At 37.5% G+C, this 18,188-nt stretch overlaps 1 long non-coding RNA gene across 1 annotated transcript in view; it reads left to right on the top strand.

Annotated features, from left to right (window-relative positions):
* Positions 1-1,006: 1,006 nt before the first annotated feature.
* The window catches only part of LOC149749679 (uncharacterized), a 60,378-nt gene continuing 43,196 nt past the window's right edge, over positions 1,007-18,188 (top strand). The window contains exon 1 of the long non-coding RNA XR_016392782.1: positions 1,007-4,475. This is a non-coding gene — a long non-coding RNA (uncharacterized LOC149749679). The remainder of the gene's footprint in view (positions 4,476-18,188) is intronic.

Here is an 18,188-nt window from a genome sequence, read left to right as displayed (position 1 = left end):
ATTTGATAAGTACTTTTGTGAACTTGGGAATGTTAGGAATAACTTCTTAGCTAAGATAAAGTATTCTTCATTTGAAGAAAATTCTTTTAAGCAAAAAATGAAATTTAAAAAACCGATAAAGTGCATTGTGATATCAACATCTCCATCTAAGAAAGGAGTATATGACCTGTACTGCATAGTGACATCTACCTGTAAACTCCAACTTTGTATTTTAATTGTATTATATCTCATAAACAATTACAGCATAGGAGGAGAGCTACTCATCCTGGGAACTAGGGACAAAGCGATACCAAACTTAGCTCTTAGCATGGGCTGTAAGTCCCTCAAGTGAGGCATGAACTCAAAGCTTGGAAAGTGCTATAAGATATGACATTTTGTTTTAGTGTCTGTCTGCTACATCCTCAGTCCTGGCATGATGCTGGCACGCTATAGGCTCTCAAATATAAATGAATCCATGCAACATCTCACAACTTGGTAATCTTTATTTATAATTAAGCTATTTTTTTTATTGAAGTTAGTCATCTTTTTCTTGCTAAAACAACATATTGCTGATTTTATATCAAAAGTCTGTAGGGAAACATGATTCACTTTACAGCCAGTTTTGCTGAAATATATTGGCCCTGCAAAGCAAGAGAAACTTACACTTTGAAATATGCATTGTCATTTATGTTTCAAAAACACAGTAGTTTTCCTTAGCTGTTTCTTGGCTTAATCAGTCCCCAAAGTTGAATAAATGAAAGGAATGGAATGTGTATGAGCATTAAACTACAGTCTAGCAAGGTGACTTTTACTCTGTTCTCCTGCAATTATTAGTGAACCACTGTTTTGTCTAGATAATTATTTTTCTCATGAATTATTATTGGATTATGAAGTAAAGTGATTCCATGAAAAAGAAAAATGTTCCCAGTTTAAAGTCTCCCCAAACTCTTAAGTAAAAATGCTGTTACAACATTATTTCACCTGTTAAATTTCTGAAATTAAAAACAGAAAAGTAATACAAAGTAATGGTAAGACTGCTATAGATATGGTATTCTAAAATATTGCTAGTGGGAGGGAAAATTGCTATAACAATTTTGAAAGCAATTTAACTATATGTACCTTAAAATTGTTACTGTGTTAGGAGCTAGTAATACCACTTCTAGGAGTTAATAAATACAGATAGAGTTGTATTTCTAAAGGTTTATATACAGAAACGCTCATCAAAGCATTAGTAAGGATAACAAAAAGGAAACAATATGTTGTCTAAATATTAGGGATACAGCAGTATAAATAATGACATATGCCTATGATTTAATTCTGAATTGCCATTCAAATGAAAGTTTATGCTTAGAAAGACTATTTAAGGATATAGGGGAAATGCTCAGTTGGTAAAGTTAAGTGAAAAAGGTAGGATATTAAGAGTAAATAGAAGAGGTAAAAATCTCTCTTTTGTGGAATCTAGCCTGTAGATTTGTTTAGTTTAGCTTCCATGGTGTTAATTGTTTTAACTAGTTGCCAATATTTTAAAAACCAGGATATACCTCTTTAAAAGAACCTTATTTTCAGGTCCTCCCTAAAATCCTGGAGATTTGGCACATTCAGGCCACACCCACCTGGAAGCATCAGTGGTCTGGAGATGAGGAGGCTCAGCTCCCTGAAACCTGGCCTGTGCTTCCTGGTTGGTCACAATCCCCAGCATGCCTGACCGTTGCCCCTCACCCGTTGCCTTACTGGCTTGTGAGCTCTTGGCTGTTATGCATCATGATCAGTTTTGCAAAATATGTATGCGTACGCATGAAATGTTTCCAAAACTTCTCTCAGGGTGGTAGGATAATAGGTGAGTTCCATTTTCTTCTTTATAGTTTTTGTATATTCCAAATTGTATAACAAAATCAGGTATTGTATTTCTGATTAGAAAACAATGACTTATTTTTTTATTTTCATTTTTAAAAATTCAAATATAGTTGATTGAAAATATTATATTAGTTTCAGATGTACAGCATTGTGATTCAGTACTTTTACAGATTATACTCCGTTAAGTTATTACAAGATAATGGCTATAATTTCCTGTGTTATAGAATATATCTTTATTGCTTATCTGTTTTATAATAGTTTATATCTTTTGATCCCACAACTGTAATTTGCCCTTCTACCCTTTCCTCTCACCTTTGGTAACCACTTGTTTATTTTCTGTATCTGTGAGTCTGTTTCCATTTTGCATATATATTCGTTTGTATTATATTTAGATTCCACATATAAGTGATATCACATAGTATTTGTCTTTCTCTTGTGTGACTTATTTCACTAAGCATAATATTCTCTAGGTCCATACATGTTGGTGCAAATGGCAAAATTTCATAATTTTTTTATGGCTGAGTAATATTCCATTGTATATATATACCACTTCTTCTTTATCGATTAGCCTGTTGATGGACACCTAGGCTGCTTGAATATCTTGGCTATTGTAAATAGTGTTGCTATGAGCACTGGGGTGGACATATTTTTTCAAATTAGTGTTATGTGTTTTTTTTTTTTCTGGATATATACCCAGGGGTGGAATTGCTGGATCATATGGCGGTTATATTTTTAGTTTTCTGAGGAACCTCCATACTGTTTTTCATAGTGGCTCTACCGATTTACATTCTCATTAACAGTGTACAAGGGTTCCCTTTTTTCCACATCCTTGCCAACATTTGTTTGTTTTGATCATAGCCATATTCTATCAGAAATTAGGAGAGGGCTTCCCTGGTGGCGCAGTGGTTGAGAGTCCGCCTGCCGATGCAGGGGACACAGGTTCGTGCCCCGGTCCGGGAAGATCCCACATGCCGTGGAGTGGCTGGGCCCGTGAGCCATGGCCGCTGAGCCTGCGCGTCTGGAGCCTGTGCTCCGCAACGGGAGAGGCCACAACAGTGAGAGGCCCGCATACTGCAAAAAAAAAAAAAAAAAAAGAAATTAGGAGATATCTCGTTGTTTTGATTTGCATTTCTCTGATGATTAGCAATGTAGAGCATTCTTTCATGTGCCTGTTAGCCATCTGCATGTCTTCTTTGGAAAAATGTCTATTTAGGTCTTCTGTCCATTTTTTGTTTGGGCTTTTTTTTTTTTAATGTTGTATAAGCTGTTTTTATATTTTGGATATTAGGCCCTTGTTGGTCATATCATTTGCAAATATTCTCTCCCATTCTGTCGGTTGTCTTTTCATTTTGTTGATAATTTCCTTTGCTGCTCAAAAGCTCTTAAGTTTTATTAGGTCCCATTTGTTTATTTTTGCCTTTATTTCGTTTGCCTTAGGAGACAGATACAGAAAAATATTGCAACAATTTACGTTAAAGAATGTTCTATGTTTTCTTCAAGGAGTTTTATGGCTTCAGGTCTTACATTTAGGTCTTTAATCCATTTTGAGTTTATTTTTGTGGTAAGTGTGAGGAAATGTTCTAATCTAATTCTTTTACATGTAGCTGTCCAGTTTTCCCAGCACCACTTATTGGAGTCTCTCTTTTCTTCATTGTATGTTCTTGCCCCCTTTGCAATAGGTTAATTGACCATAAGTATGTGGGTTTATTTCTGGGCTCTCTTTTCCACTCCACTGGTCTCTGTCTCTTTTTGTACAAGTACCATGCTTTTTAAATTAGCTGTAATATAGTGTGAAGTCTGGGAGTGTGATACCTCTAACTCCATTCTTTTTTCTGAAGGTTGCTTTGGCATTTGGGGTCTTTTGTGGCTAAATATGAATTTAAGGATTATGGCCATTTTAACAATATTATTTCTTCCAATCCAAGAATATGCCAAGCATCTTTCCATTTCTTTGTATCATCTTCAAATTCCTGCATCACTGTTTTATAGTTTTTAGAGTATAGGACTTTCACCTCCTTGGATAAGTTTATTCCTAGGTTTTTAACTATTTTTGATATGATTTTAAACAAAATTGTTTTCTTGCTTTCTTTTTCTGACAGTTATCAGAGTATAGAAAAGCAACCAATTTCTGTATATTAATCTTGTCTCCTGACACTTTGGTGAATTTATTAATCCTAATAGCTTTTAGGTGGAGCCTTTAGGGTTTTCTATATAAAGTATCTTGTCATCAGAAATAGTGACATTTTTACTTCTTCTTTTCCAATTTAAATGCCTTTTTTTTTCTTATCTGACTTCTGTGGCTAAGACTTTCAAAATATGTTAAACAGAAGTGGTGAAACTGGTCATCCTTGTCTTACTCCTGAATTTAGAAGAAAGGCTTTTAGTTTTTCACCATTGTGTATGTTAGCTGGGTTTTTTTCATAAATGGCCTTAATTATGTTGAGATATGTTTCCTCTGTACCTACTTTGATGACAGTTTTTGTCATGAATGGATGTTGAATTTTGTCACATGCGTTTTCTGCATCTATTGAAATTATCATGTGATTTTTATCTTTTCTTTTGTTCAGGTGGTGTACCACATTGATTGATTTACCAATGTTGAACCATCCTTGTGTTCCTGGAATAAATTGAACTTGATCAAGGTACGTGATCCTTTTTATATATTGTTGGATTCTGTTTGCTAATATTTTGTTGAGAATTTTTGCATCTATATTCATCAAAGGTACTGGTCTGCAATTTTATTTTTCTGTAGTGTTTTTAGTTTTGGTATCAGAGTAATGGTGGCCTTGTACAATGAATTTGTGAGTGTTTTGTCCTTTTCAATTTTTGAGAATATTTTGAGAAGGACAGTTATTGGTTCTTTTTATATGTTTGATAGAATTCCTATGTGAAGCTGTCCAGTCATGGACTTTTGTTTGTTGGGAGTTTTTTTAATTTATAAGTTCAATTTCACTACTAATGATTGATCTGTTCATTTTGTCTGTTTCTTCCTGATTAAGTCATGGTAGATTGTATGTTTCTAGAAATTTGTCCATTTCTTCTAGGTTGTACAGTTTTTTGGCATAGAACTGTTCATAGTATTCTCTAAGGAGTTTTTATTTCTCTGTGGTATCAGTTGTTATTTCCCCTCTCATTAACAAGTATATTATCCTCTTTTTCTATTGATCCCTTCATCCTTATATAATGCTCTTCTTTGTCTTTTCTTATAGCCTTTGTCTTAAAGTCTGTTTCATCTGATATGAGTATTACTACCCCCACTTTCTTGTCATTTCCATTTGCATGAAATATCTTTTTCCATCCCCTCACTTTCAATCTGTATGTGTCTTAGCCCTGAATTGAGTGTCTTGTAGGCAATATTATGAAGGGTCTTGTCTTTTTATCTGATAAGCCACCTTATGTCTTTTGATCAGAGCATTTAGTACATTGATATTTAAAGTAATTACTGATAACTATGTACTTACTGACATTTTATTACATGTTTTTGTAGGTCTTTTCTGTTCATTTCTTCTTTTTGTTTCTTTTGTGGTTTGAAGGAAACTTTGGTTAACTTTAGTAGTATGCTTGTATTCCTTTCTTTTTAGTTTTTGTGCATTTAGTTTAGGTTTTTGATTTGTGGTTACCATGAAGTTTATATATGTTGACCTATAGTTATACCTACTTGTTTAAACTGGTAGTTATTTTAAGTTCAAACACATTCTAAAAGATCTACCTTTTTTACTCCCATCCCCCATATTTTGTGTTTTGATGTCTTATTTTATATCTTCATGCTTATCCCTTTAATGTAGTTATAGTTGCTTTTACAATTTTTTCTTTTAATCTACATACTGGCTTGTTTAGGTGGTTGATCCTGAGTCCTTATATATGTTTCATTTCCTTGAGGGATTTTCCCTTTCCTATAGATTCTTACTTTTTTATTTATAGAAGACCCTTTAACATTTCTTTTAGAGTAGGTTTAGTATTGCTGATTTTAGTTTTTCCGTATCTGAGAAACTCTTTTTCTTTTTTTTCCACTTATTCAGAGACATTTATTTTTTTAAGATTTTATTGGAGTATAATTGCTTTACAATGGTGTGTTAGTTTCTGCTTTATAACAAAGTGAATCAGTTATACATATACATATGTCCCCATATCTCTTCCCTCTTGCGTCTCCCTCCCTCCCACCCTCCCTATCCCACCCCTCTAGGTGGTCACAAAGCACCGAGCTGTTCTCCCTGTGCGATGCAGCTGCTTCCCACTAGCTATCTATTTTACGTTTGGTAGTGTATATATGTCCATGCCACTCTGTCACTTTGTCCCAGCTTACCCTTCCCTCTCCCCGTATCCTCAAGTCCATTCTCTAGTATGTCTATGTCTTTACTCCTGTCTTGCTCCTAGATTCTTCATGACCACTTTTTTTTTCAGATTCCATATATATGTGTAAGTATACGGTATTTGTTTTTCTCTTTCTGACTTACTTCACTCTGTATGACAGTCTCTAGGTCCATCCACCTCACTACAAATAACTCAGTTTCGTTCCTTTTTATGGCTGAGTAATATTCCATTGTATATATGTGCCACATCTTCTTTATCCATTTATCTGTTGATGGACACTTAGGTTGCTTCCATGTCCTGGCTATTGTAAATAGAGCTGCAATGAACATTTTGGTACATGACTCATTTTGAATTATTGTTTTCTCAGGGTATATGCCCAGTAGTGAGATTGCTGGGTTGTATGGTACTTCTATCTTTAGTTTTTTAAGGAACCTCCATCCTGTTCTCCATAGTGGCTGTATCAGTTTACATTCCCACCAACAGTGCAAGAGGGTTCCCTTTTCTCCACACCCTCTCCAGCATTTATTGTTTGTAGATTTTTTGATGATGGCCATTCTGACTGGTGTGAGGTGATACCTCATTGTAGTTTTGATTTGCATTTCTCTAATGATTAGTGATGTTGAGCATCCTTTCATGTGTTTGTTGGCAGTCTGTATATCTTCTTTGGAGAAATGTCTATTTAGGTCTTCTGCCCATTTTTGGATTGGGTTGTTTGTTTTTCTGATATTGAGCTGCATGAGCTGCTTGTAAATTTTGGAGATTAATCCTTTGTCAGTTGCTTCATTTGCAAATATTTTCTCCCATTCTGAGGGTTGTCTTTTTGTCTTGTTTATGGTTTCCCTGGCTGTGCAAAAGCTCTGAAGTTTCATTAGGTCCCATTTGTGTATTTTTGTTTTTATTTCCATTTCTCTAGGAGGTGGGTCAAAAAGGATCTTGCTGTGATTTATGTCATAGAGTTTTCTGCCTATGTTTTCCTCTAAGAGTTTTATACTGTCTGGCCTTACATTTAGGTCTTTAATCCAGTTTGAGTTTATTTTTGTTGAGAAATTCTTTATCTCTCCTGTTCTAAATTATATCCTGCTGCGTAGAGTATCTTCTGTTGGTATTTTTTTCCCTTTCACTACTTTAAATATATCATGGCCCTTCTGGCCTGCAAACTTTCTGCAGAGAAATCAGTTGATAGTCTTATGGGGATTTCCTTGTATATGACTCTTTGTTTTTCCCTTGCTGCCTTTAGAATTCTATCTTTACCCTTGGCCACTTTAAATACGATATGTCTTGGTGTGTGTCTATTTGGGTTCATCTTGTTTGGGACACTCTGTGCTACCTGAAAATCTCTTTCCTTCCTCAGGTGTGGGAAGTTCCAGCCAAGATTTCCTCAAATACATTTTTGATACACTTCTTTTTCTCTTCTCCCTCTGGAACCCCTATAATGCAGTTGTGGAACACTTTAATGTTATCCCAGAGATCTCAACAGATTGCTTCTTTTTTTCATTTGTATTTCTTTCTGCTTTTCTGATTGGGTGATTTTCATTATTCCCTCTTCCAGCTCACTTATGTATTATCATTTAGTGTGCTGTTCATTCCTTTTAGTCTTTTTTTTAAAAAAAAATTTAGCTATTGAATTATTCATTCTTGATTGGGTATATTTTAAATATTTTTTTAGTTCCTTATTAAAAATATTCACTGTTTAGATCAATTCTTTTCCCTAATTCAGTTAACACTCATATTACCAATGTTCTGAATTCTTTATCTGGTAAATTACTTATTTGTTTCATTATTTTTTCAGGGGTTTTCTCTTGCTTTTTCAATTGAGAGTAGTTACTCCACATTTCCATTTTGCTTCATACTGTCTGTCTCTATGAATTTAGATGAAATGGTTACCTACTGCGGTCTTGAAGTGGTGTTCTTGTGTGGGAGTGTCCTTGTACAGACTGTGTGTGACCAGTGCCTTCTATGGGAGAGTTGGATTTGATGTGGATGTCAGTCCTGTTTTTCCTCAGAGAGTGTGCTGGCAGCTATCACATTGGTAGGGGGTTGAGCTGGAGAAGGAGGGGCTAGAGCCAGTGCTGGGTGTGAGTAGGAACTTCCTATCTTGTCAGGGGTGGGGTCTGATCCCAAGTTGCTGAAGCAGACGTCCTGAGTGTTGGGCTCTAGCTGGCTTTGTTCCATTTAAGTGTGCATTTTTCTCTCTCCCTGCAATGGGACCTTTGCCCTAGCGGAGGGAAGTGCTGAAGCAAGTGGGGCTCATACATAGACAGAGGTCTGATGCGCTGCCTCTGTAGGTGTCTGCAGCCATACTCAGAGGCAGCCTCAGGTGCAAGTCTTGTCTCTCAATGCTGATCACTGCCCTCTGGCTTCTGTCACCCCTGCTCTCTTGTGGAACTGATCCACAGGGCTGCTGCATCCCATGTGGACTCTTGGCAGGTATTAGGCGGTTAGCTGTGGTGAAGGGGCCACCATCAGAGATTGGGCAGTTTCTGAGATGCCACTTGAGTAAACACCAGCAATGACCACCACCACCCTACCCAGGCTCTGCCCAGGGACCAGGTCACCTTTGTGTCCCATGGTCAAGTGTTTTCCCCAGTTGTGGATGCCCCAGGTCCATTGCTGCACTGTGGCATGGAATGAATGGCTTGTGGCAAGGGGTTTCTGGGAAACCTGGCAGCAGGTAGGGCAGACCCCTCTCCACCCTGCCTCGAGGGCTAGCCCACATGTGTGCTCCTCGTGAGTGGAGTCCAGGCTTCCCCAGCGGCACTCCAACCAGCCAAGGGGGCTTGCCTTCTCCTCCACATAGGACCCCAAGACTGGGACACCCAATCTGTGCCTCGACCGACTCCTTAGGGTTGGTGTGTGTAAGCTCCTTTTTCTTCTGAGTCCCCCCCCAGGGGCACAGGTCCTGACATGACTACTTTTCTTCCCTCCCTACCCAGTTACCTGTGGCTCTTTCTTACAGCATTCGTTGTCCAGGAGTCTTTCTGCCAGGTTCCAATCAGTTTTCTGTAGAATTGTTCCACATGTGGCTGTATTTTAGATGTGTTCATGGGGAGAGATGAGCTCCATGTCCTCTTACTCTGCCATCTTGACCTCCCCAGCCAAATGACTTATTTTTTAAATGTAAATCATTAAACACTATAGAGCCCCATGTGAAACAATTATAAATGGCAGATGTTAACATTAATCTTAATGTTATACGTTATACGTTATACTGACTCTATACGTTTCAGCCCACTCTTTCCTCTCCCTCAAATTCCATATGCTTTCTCTGCCCATCTAAAGCCACACAAGACCTAGGCAAATGGTCATTACTTCTGGAAGTCCTCTAGAATTAGTCTAGCAGGACTTCTAGCCTTACTCAGACTTAATTGATCCTTCTCTGTTGTTTCACAGTATCTGATCTAGGTTGCTAATACGACATGCAAGTCAGAGTAGGCTAGGTTTTACTGTGGTAACAAGGACACAATCTCAGAGGGTTACAACAACTGAGATTTCTTTCTCCTTATAGCTAAGTGTCTTGAGGATCAGCAGGTAGGGCTTTGTTCACTCAGGGTCTGAGGCTGATGGAAACTCAGGGTCTGAGGCTGATGGAAACTCTACCCTGACATGTGCTTCCATGATTGCACATCAGAGGGAAAGGAACATGGGAAATCATGAAGTGGCTCTTCAAGCAAGCTCCTCATTAGAAATGGCTTAAGTAACTTCTGTTCATTTTTACTTGGTTAAAGAAGTCATATGAGCAAGCGTAATTTCACAGGGGGTGGGAAGTACAATCTTCTTGGAAGGAGACTATGAACGGCTCAGAGGTGTCCACTCACAGGGTTTTTTACATCACACAAACATTATTCGTGCATGTCAGTTTTCTTCAGTGAATTGTGACTGCAGCTTCTATGTCCTAGTCATCCTTGCATTCACCTCTTCAAGCCCAGTGTTTAGTACAAAGGAGGTGCTTAGTGCTTTCTGTCTGACTGAATGGACATCTAGAGACTTGCCCAAGGCCGTAGAGCCTGTGGGGTTTGGATCCTAGTCCTGTGCACCTTCCACTACACAATGCAATAAAAATCCCTAGACTTCCTGATGTGGTCTCACTTTCATTAAGTTGCAATCTGCCAATAGGAACTACTCTAACTTTACTAGTTAATATTTTACAGGCCTCAATCTATATGCAATAACCCATTTTAGAATATGCTTGCAGCCAAGAATACGAAAAAAATATAGTGATTAAGATCCCAAAGATGAAAACACGTTTCATCATTTTTAACCTGCCATGATTTCTCACTTTTGCTTTTAAAAGTCTTTCTTCCATTATTTCTCTTTCATGGCTCTTTTCATTGCAAACTTGACCACAGGGTCTTTTAGAATTGTATGCTTTTAATCACAAAGGCTAAGAAAATTCCAAAAGACTTAAAAGGTACAGAAAGTATCAAAGTCTGAAATAAATCTTCAAAGTAAATTTCACTGGGATGGCATATGCTCTTGGTTAACCCCTGAAATTAAAAAATCTGATTGTGGTGAAATCAGATTCCCATTCATCTTTATTATCATTTATTATTATTATTATTAATTTCTCAGATCCCAGTGGAACACTGAACTACTAATAACCGTAACACTCTTCTCTTTGGAAACAAGAAGAGTGGAATTGACTGTGGCAACAGTGCTGAGCAGTGAGATGCTCTGAGAGAGCTTTTGCCTGTTAGGTATATTGAATCATTATCACTTCAGTGAATGGCAACAAAATAGGCAATCTTGTGCAGATCAGGATGGCTTTCAGTGCAAGTCAGAATTTCAATGTGTGTCAGAAAATGAATAGAGATGATAAATTCAGGAGGCGGCATGCAGGAGTAACTGAAATGCAAAGCATCTGTTGTTGCCTGGATCCCAGGCAGCTTGAGTTATGTGGAGGGTTTCTTATTCTGCTGTAATGTCTGCCATGTTGAGGAGCCAGGTCAGGGATTGGGTTAAGTATTGTGGCTACTTCTACCACCAACCACTGAGATAAGACAAAAGTAAAATTGCCTTGCTTACTCAGATTTCTAAATGCAAAATGGACCCAATTTGTATATATTTGACTTGGGATGACGTTTCAGTATCTCCCTGTGAGCGTGAGCAATCTCTTATGTGACAGATCATTTTATGAGGCTTCTAACTAAGATGAACAAGCCTGTTTTGCTAACATAAAATTGGCAGGAACTCGAGCTTGAAATTTGAATGGAGCCCAAACTGAGTATTTGCACAAGTTTGAAGAGGCACAGATGATTTTATGCAAATTGTTTGTTTATGGAATGCTTCCCCTAGGCACATCTGCAGGCTCACGTGGGCTGAAAGTGCGAAAGAAGATAGAAACAATTTAGTTAATATGACTATTGCCTTTTTTGGTGTGTTTCTCCCTAGTAGTTAGAAATTAAATTAAAAATTCATAATATCTAACATATATGCAGCACTTTTATTAAGATAGAACCTAGGCTAAGTGCTTTGAAATTACTTAGAGGTACTATTATTATTCTTATTTTACTGACGAGGAAAGTGAGGCTTAGGTAGATCAGGAGCTTAGCCAATGACCCATTGCAGTAAGTGGCAGATGGGGTTGTGAACCTAGGCACTCTCTTTCCAGAATCCAGGCTGTCTAACCTATACCATACTATATGGACTTTCTTAGATAATACAGAGTAACTCTAGGGGATTGAGTTATTCTTTAATACTCACATGGACTAGTCTGATAAAAAGAATAACAGAAACTCAGATAAAAAACTTCAAATTTGTCACTCTTACATTAAACTCTGCAGAACATTCTTTTTGGGATAGGGCTGCTCCATTCATTCCCAGGGAACTAAATAGAATACCCTGTTAAACTAATAGACCTTTAGACTTTAACCACCTAATCAGAGCCCTCCATAACATTATTAGTGAGAAAGTTGGAGAATTCCTATCTTTTCCAATCTGATGCCTGCAATTCAGCTATTAGTATTACTGAGGCTTGACATCGTTTGCAGTAAAGGGTCCATTTATGGCTTATTTGATTGGACCTCCTTTCACTTCTATTTTGCCCATTCTCATGGTGAGAATTTGGAAAGTTAAGGTATTGGGCTAGAAGGACGATAGAAATGGATGAAGGGGACTTGGGAATTTATTGCAATTTAAGGGCTTATAATCTTAGGGATATCCTCCTTCCTGAGTAAGGTTTGGCCAGGCCAAAGATGCTGGAATCACCCCTGACTCCTTCTTTCTCTCATACCCCAACTGATATATCAGCGATCCTATGAAACCTCCTTCAAAACATACTTTGAATTTGGCCAGAAACCATTACTCCTGCCACGAGTACTCTAGGACGACCTCATGGCGCCTCTTACCTGGACTGTTGCAACACTCTCTTCACTGGTCTGCTAGCTTCCACCCAATACCACTGTAGCTTAGCCTTCTTACAGAGGCTAGAGTAATTATTTTAAAGTGCAAGTCATACCCCCTTAACTCTTCCACCCAAACCCACTTCCCATCTCACTTAATGCCCTTTGGATCTCTCTGATCTCACTTCCCGCCACCTTCCCATCTCACACCCTGCTCCATCCACACCAGATGCCTCTCAGGATACTCCTGGCACAGAGCAGTTTCACTGGATCCCCTCCCTGCCAGAAATCCTCTTTTCCTGGATCCCCTCAACACTCTCCCTCACTTTGTTTAGATTTGTAAATGTTCAAAGAAACTTTCCTCCTTCCCACTTTTTCCAAAACAATGCCTTTGACCACACTGTATATGCTTACCATGATTTACATTTCTCTTTAACATTAATTATCACATGAAATATCCTATATTTAATGTGTTCATTTGTTTATTGTCTGTCTTCCTTAAGTAGAATCCAAGCTCCATGAGAGTTTGGACTTGATTTATTTTGTTCACTGCTTAGTATTTGATGAATGACTGAATGAGTGGCATGGAACAATGCTGTGGGACCAGTGAAATAGCTTTAGGGGGTTTTAGGTTTAGAGACCAGGAAACAGATGATAAAATTAAGGCCAATGTGTAAAAAATAATAATGTGTAAAACACCAGCATATTTGATAGGCACCCCCCCAAATAGGCACATTCCATAGATATAACAAAATATTATTTCATAAGCATCCAAATTGTCCCTAAAGGTTGAGAAGGTCTAAATCAAATTTTGATGAAGAGTGTTGAAGGGAGGAAAGAAGAGTTGTGGGGAAAAATTCTGTCGTCCAAAGTCTCTAAAATAATAGTTGAATGAGTACGTAGAGGTCAGCCTGGAGTTTGAAGTTTTTTGTGTCTTTAAGACACAGCTCAAATTCCACATCTTAGCATGTCAGGGACTTTGCTAAGTTATAACTTAAGTTGTCATGTCTAAATCTCTTAATGACTTCGTGTTGTAGGCCATTATGATTGTAGGTCAGAAAACTGAGGCTCAGAGATGTGAAATAATGTGTCTAAAGATGAACAGTTGCTATGATGACTCTCTTCTATGAAGCCTTACCCAGTTACTTTGGATCTTAAGGGATCTCTTTTTCCTTCTAGTTGCTGGACGATCTATGGGACTCTGACCATATACTGACATATTCTCAAATATTACATACCTATCTCATCAAGACATGTTGACTTGTTCTAAAAGAGTTTCTTTTTCTTCAAGTACATGTAGACTAAACACATAGGACTGTATATATTCTATGAATGCCACATTACATTGAATAAAAAGCCAGTTAATCTATGAAAAAAGCAATTCCAGTTTCTAGGAACAATTAATTTTAAAAGTATTGACACATTGAGATGACCACTGGTTTGCAATAGTTATTCTCCACCAAAGCCTCTGGTTATCACTTTTATTGAAGCATACTAGCATAGTCTTTCTACAGATATAAATATTTGATGACATGCTTTTTTACTTTTATAAAGAGAGTATTTTAGATTCTATAATTCTGCAAAAGTTCATGTTGGAGAACTAACTGATAATATCAAAAGTATACATTTTAGAAATATGGAAGAGATTTCTTCCAACTATTCCAAAGATTCCAATTAAAGTTAGCATACACAAGAGGTCAAGAGTTAACTGTATAATGGTTAAGGACTTTAGTTTAGCCAACTAACTCTGACACCTTGAGCAAGTTTCTTAACACCTCTGAGCCTCAGTTTCCTCACACCTCTGAGCCTCAGTTTCCTCATTTCTATAATGAGCTAATGCAGTTAAAGCATTTACCATGTTTACCAGCTTAGCACAGAAAACACTTCATAAATGCTACTGATTATTGTGTTGTTATTCCTGTTATCAGGAGGAGGTATAATATGACAGAAGATTGGAAATCCTACGCCTAATATCAGTCTCTAAATCATGAATAGGAATGGGAATTATGCTGGAATATCACATAAACCAAAATCAATAGGAGGCAGAACTTGAGTCCTTTAGAAGTATATAAAAGCCACTTAAGTATAATGACAGAATGTAATTACGCAGAGTTTCACTTCGTATGTGACATCCTGGCAAACAGAAAATAAAGCTGAAATGGAACACATTTCTGTCGATATGAAACATTACTCGTCCCCTTCCTCATTTGTTACCAGGTTCTCTGTTATGTTGTTTTAAAGCCATTTTGTGGTGTGGTGCTCCTTCTTCTTGCTTCAATCCGTTTTCTCAAAAATCTTGCCAGGAGATCTGAGAGCAGATGGTGCCTTATTGTTTAAGAAAGTGGTACTTTTGCTGAGTGTTTGATCACACTTTTCTGTTGGGGACTGGCTTGTCAGCAACTTGTGCCATCAGGATAAGATACATGCCAAGGAAAATGAAAACGGCATATTTGCTAAGTCTGTCAGAGGATATATTGACAATTGCATCAAAACCTGAAAGTATGGCTTCAATTGTTAAAACATATGAAAGGAGTACTTTTATTTTGTCAAGTAAATCCAGGTTTGAAGGCTGTGTATGTACCATAATATGAAGACAAGCCATCTACACAGACAGTAACCCTAACTTCTGAAAACATCTACCTAATATAGGAAAGATAAAGATTGCTTCATTTAGTCAATAAACATTATTGAATACTCTATTCATCTTGAATTGTGCTAGGCACCGGAGGTGAATCAGACACAGTTCATAAGTTAAGTGATCCCAGTCTTGAGGGTGAGAAAAACATATTAACAGATAAATTAAGCTATGTAATGAAAAATGTGGTTATTCTTTACTTTCCTGCCCCATAGATTCGTTCTCTGTCTTTATGTTTCCTGCTCCGTGCCCTGGGAGACTGACCCCAATGAACTGTTCTCTTATCAGCTGCCTTCAAGTTGAGTTCAGCCAATGGCGTCATGGGCAAGACCCTCAGAGGCATGACACTTTCCTCCCTCACTTCCTCCCAGCTTTGACACTTAGCTTCTAACAGTGGCTGTGTGCTTTCGTGTTTATTACTCCTTCCGTCCACTGCTCCTCCGCAGCTCCAACTCTCACTGGATTCTGGGCAACACCGCCTCTTCCTTCCCTGAAGGGAGGAAGCCTTCAAGCCTGGGTTTATTTGAAAAACTGAAAATACTCCTTTCTTCCCACTTCAGCTCTCTTGGTGATAGTGACTTCCATTGTTGCTATTCTCTGGGTGTCCCAAGATTTCTTGTTTGTTCCCTTAACTGTGCATGCCTCAGAAGTGGACCTTTGTTTAAACTCTCTTCACTTGAAACAACTGAATTGAAGTCTGTTTCTTGCCAGAATTCTGACAGATATAAAGACTATAATAGAGATACTAGTTTATTCAACATTCATTCAATCATAGACTATTTATTGAATGCCTATAGGTGACACTGCACTAGTTATAAGGTATACATCAGTACTTTCTAATAGAACTTGACGGAAATTTTCTTCACTGCCCAATATGCTAGCCACTAGGCATGTGTGATTATTGAACACTTGGAATGTGGCGAATGTGACTGAGCCATTGAAGTTTAAATTTTATTTAATGTTAATTAATTTAAATTTATATAGCCACATGCAGCTATTGGTCAGTGGCTACTGTATTGGGCAGCACCAGTATGGACTCATTTTAACAGGAGCCTGAATAACTCTTCTGGCTACATGCAGAGTTAGAGAAAAAACCAGATTTGTTCTCAGATATGGCTAGGAAGGTGACATTTGAGCTGTTCTGTAGACGAGTGGGTCTTTACCAGGCAGAGAAATGTGGAGAGTGCATTCTGGGTAAAAGGAACATCTTATGTAAATGCTGAGAGGCTTTGTATGCACATATGGAAGGTAAACTCAAGAGCATCACACAGTATTCAAAGCGGTTAGATCACAACGATTAAGAGGGATGTGTGGGAAAAGGCGCTAGGAACATGGGTTGGAGCTGCATGGTGATGAATCTTATTTCATGTCCATATGTTGCTAATCTTTTATACTCCACAATAACAGCACCAGGTAGGTCATTTTAAAACACGGATATTAAGCATCATAGTAATGGTATATTCATATTCCTTTAAAAATATTCCACTGAGCTTTCAATTTCAAAAAATATTTTAATGATTATTTACAGTATACTCAATTTTTTTGGCCTCTGTCTTTGGACTTTTTCTAGATACAGTGATCTAGCTTGATTCAAGGATGCCCAAGGTGTCACGGAGCATAGATGAGGTACATATAGACAAGACTTGAGAGGATCAGAGAAGAATTTCTGGATAACTTGTTAAGTCTAGGTTTGGCCTAAAGAGTGGGTAAGGGTTTTCTAGGTGAATCTGTGTACCTGTGTGGGTTGGGTATTGGCTGGGAGGAGTGATGGGAGTGGAGCAGAATATGTTCCTGTCAGAAAAATTGAATGTGAGGTAATGACAGGACTGAGAGAAAGCTGGAGTGGTCTAAAGTATCAGATCTGAACAGATCTAAGTTATAAAACAATCACTCTGGATGGATATCTGTGTAGAATGGTTTGGAGAGAGTAAGAATGGAATGCCAGTTAGAAGGCTGTAGTTACAATGCAGGGAAAACATAATGGTGATTGAACACAGGTTCTGAGAAATAATATATCTCATTTGTGATCTTTGGCACTTCCAAAGCTTATTTGTTTCTCTGAAAAACAAAACAACTCCAGTTTTGTTCTGGGTCATAATAGTAGCTGTTATTTAACAAGTAATTATTATGTGCCACTCTTCCAAGCCTTTGTATGCTGTGTATTATCTTCACTTAATCCTCAAAACAGCCTTATTAGGCAGGTACTACTATGATCCCCTTATTTTACAGATGGACAAATGGAGGCTCAGTGAAGTTAGGTAAAAGTTTTAAGGTCACCCTTGGTAATACACAGAGCAGGATTTAAATTTCGGCCATCTGCTTCTAGACCAGACTATTAAGTTCTACCTTCTTCTGTAAACTTGGTAAAAATTACTCTGTGCTGATACCTGCTCAGCATTTGTTGACGAAGTTGTCTTTCCTTTTGTCTTGAATATTGAGTTAACCTGGAAATAAGATTATTTAATACAGAATAAACTTCAAAAAACTTATATCTGTCCTGTAGACTTTAAACAGGAGCGGATGGTCATTTTAAGAAGGATGGGAAAAAAATAAGTGCCAATGTAGCCAACATCATCCCCTCTTAAGCCAGCCAAAGAGATTACCTAATTTACTATACTGTAATTTTTCTTCCTGATATTCTTATTGATCAAAATACTTTTCAGTTTAAACATTTCAATGTGAATAATGTTAAATGTTAATATAATTATTTTAAAGAGATTTTAAGGGCACATGGTTGACAGATTTAGAAAATATCTTTTCTTTTCATAGGCCAGGTTATTGCCAATGAATACTGAAATATGTAAGTTACTGGATGCTTGATGAATATCTGTAGCTATCGGGATCTGTGTTTATAGGACTTACCTTAAGATCACCCATTGCAGTGTAGTATCATCAACTCTCATCTGTTTTTTTTCTAGGGACTTTTCCTGTCCAAAGATAGATTCCAGCAAATTGAATTTAGAGCTGTCCTTGACCAGAGAGTCCTGCAATTGTACTATTTTAATAGAAAGTAGTTTATTGTTATTAGAAAAATTACCAAGAATATTTACTATAGGATCTAAATTTCTTCT

This window comes from Delphinapterus leucas, chromosome 3, assembly GCF_059928025.1.
Source record: "Delphinapterus leucas isolate spDelLeu-1000000601 "Yukka" chromosome 3, BTC_Dleu_Yukka2, whole genome shotgun sequence".
NCBI classification, from domain to species: Eukaryota; Metazoa; Chordata; class Mammalia; order Artiodactyla; family Monodontidae; genus Delphinapterus; species Delphinapterus leucas.
The sequence above is the reverse complement of the archived record's forward strand: the minus strand, read 5'-3'. Positions and strand labels throughout refer to the sequence as shown.